Consider the following 2,161-nt stretch of genomic DNA (forward strand, 5'->3'; position numbering starts at 1 on the left):
AGAGGTGGTTAAACAACCAGCCTAAGAACAGCATAAAAACATGGAAACAGCTGTCAGAAAAATTCCTGAATCACTATTTCCCTCCCAAACGGATGACACAGCTAAGGCTAAGCATCCAAGGCTTCAAACAAGGAGATAATGAATCCCTTTATGATGCTTGGGAAAGATACAGAGAGATGCTAAGAAATGCCCCTCTGAAATGTTTTCAGAATGGGTGCAATTAGACATCTTCTACTATGGGCTTACAGAAAAAGCTCAGATTTCTCTAGACCACTCAGTTGGTGGATCTATACACATGAGAAAAACAATTGAAGAAGCTCAAGAGCTTATTGATACAGTTGCCAGAAATCAGCATCTGTATCTAAGCAGTGAATCTTCCATGGAAGGAGAAGCTAAAACAGTAACTGCAGAACTCAATCCGGTGGATCAGGCTAATGAATTTAATAAGCAATTAGACTTTCTAACTCAGCAGCTAGCCGAATTCAAGGAGATATTACAGGAAACAAGAATGGCAAACAGGAACATGGAAGTGCAATTAAAGCAAACAGAAAAACAACTGTCAAAACAAATAGCAGAAGAATGCCAAGCAGTTCAATTAAGAAGTGGGAAAACATTAAATACCTCACTTCAAAGCAGCAAGAAGCAAGGAAATGAACGAATAGCTAATCAAAATCCCTCTGAGGACAAGCAGAGCCCAGAAAGGGATAAAGCTGGCGCTGAACGCCCAGACCATGCTGATTCCTGGCGTTCAACGCCAGAAACAAGCTTGAATCTGGCGTTGAACGCCCAAAAGGAGCATGGTTCTGGCGTTCAAATGCCAGTAACAAGCAAGGAAGTGGCGTCTAACACCACTCCAGCTCCTACCTCTGGCATTCAAATGCCAGAAGGGAATCAGTCACACACAAGTGCTGATAACAAGGCTTCCCAACCCACTTCTGTAGGTAATAAAACTGCAGCAACTAAGGTTGAGGAATACAAAGCCAAAATGCCTTATCCTCAAAAACTCCGCCAAGCGGAACATGATAAGCAATTTGCCCGCTTTGCAGACTATCTCAGGACTCTTGAAATAAAGATTCCGTTTGCAGAAGCACTTGAGCAAATACCCTCTTATGCTAAGTTCATGAAAGAGATCTTAAGTCATAAGAAGGATTGAAGGGAAACTGAAAAAGTTTACCTCACTGAAGAATGCAGTGCAGTCATTCTGAAAAGCTTACCTGAGAAGCTTAAAGATCCTGGGAGCTTTATGATACCATGCACATTAGAAGGTGTTTGTACCAAGCAAGCTTTATGTGATCTTGGGGCAAGTATCAACCTAATACCTGCATCTACTATCAGAAAGCTTGGTTTAGCTGAAGAAATTAAACCAACCAGGATATGTCTTCAACTTGCTGATGGCTCCATTAAATACCCATCAGGCGTGATTGAAGACATGATTGTCAAGGTTGGGCCATTTGCCTTTCCTACTGACTTTGTGGTGCTGGAAATGGAGGAGCACAAGAGTGCAACTCTCATTCTAGGAAGACCTTTCCTAGCAACTGGCCGAACCCTCATTGATGTCCAAAAAGGGGAAGTAACCTTGAGAGTCAATGAGGAGGAGTTCAAGTTGAATGTTGTTAAAGCCATGCAACATCCAGACACCCCAAATGGCTGCATGAGTGTTGATCTTATTGATTCTCTAGTAAGAGAGGTCAATATGGCTGAGAGTCTCGAATCAGAGCTAGAGGACATCTTTAAAGATGTTCAGCCTGATTTGGAGGAATCAGAGAAGATAATAGAACCTCTGAAATCCCTCAAGAAGAGGAGAAACCTCCAAAACCCGAGCTCAAACCATTGCCACCATCCTTGAAATATGCATTTCTGGGAGAAGGTGAAACCTTTCCTGTAATTATAAGCTCTACCTTAGAGCCACAGGAAGAGGAAGCACTAATTCAAGTGCTAAGGACGCACAAGACAGCTCTTGGGTGGTCCATTAGTGATCTTAAGGGCATTAGCCCAGCCAGATGCATGCACAAGATCTTGTTGGAGGATGACGCCAAGCCAGTGGTTCAACCACAAAGGCGGCTGAACCCAGCTATGAAAGAAGTGGTGCAAAAAGAGGTCACTAAATTACTAGAGGCTGGGATTATTTATCCTATTTCTGACAGCCCCTGGGTGAGCCCTG

Source organism: Arachis stenosperma, chromosome 4 (genome assembly GCF_014773155.1).
Source record: "Arachis stenosperma cultivar V10309 chromosome 4, arast.V10309.gnm1.PFL2, whole genome shotgun sequence".
Lineage (NCBI taxonomy): Eukaryota > Viridiplantae > Streptophyta > Magnoliopsida > Fabales > Fabaceae > Arachis > Arachis stenosperma.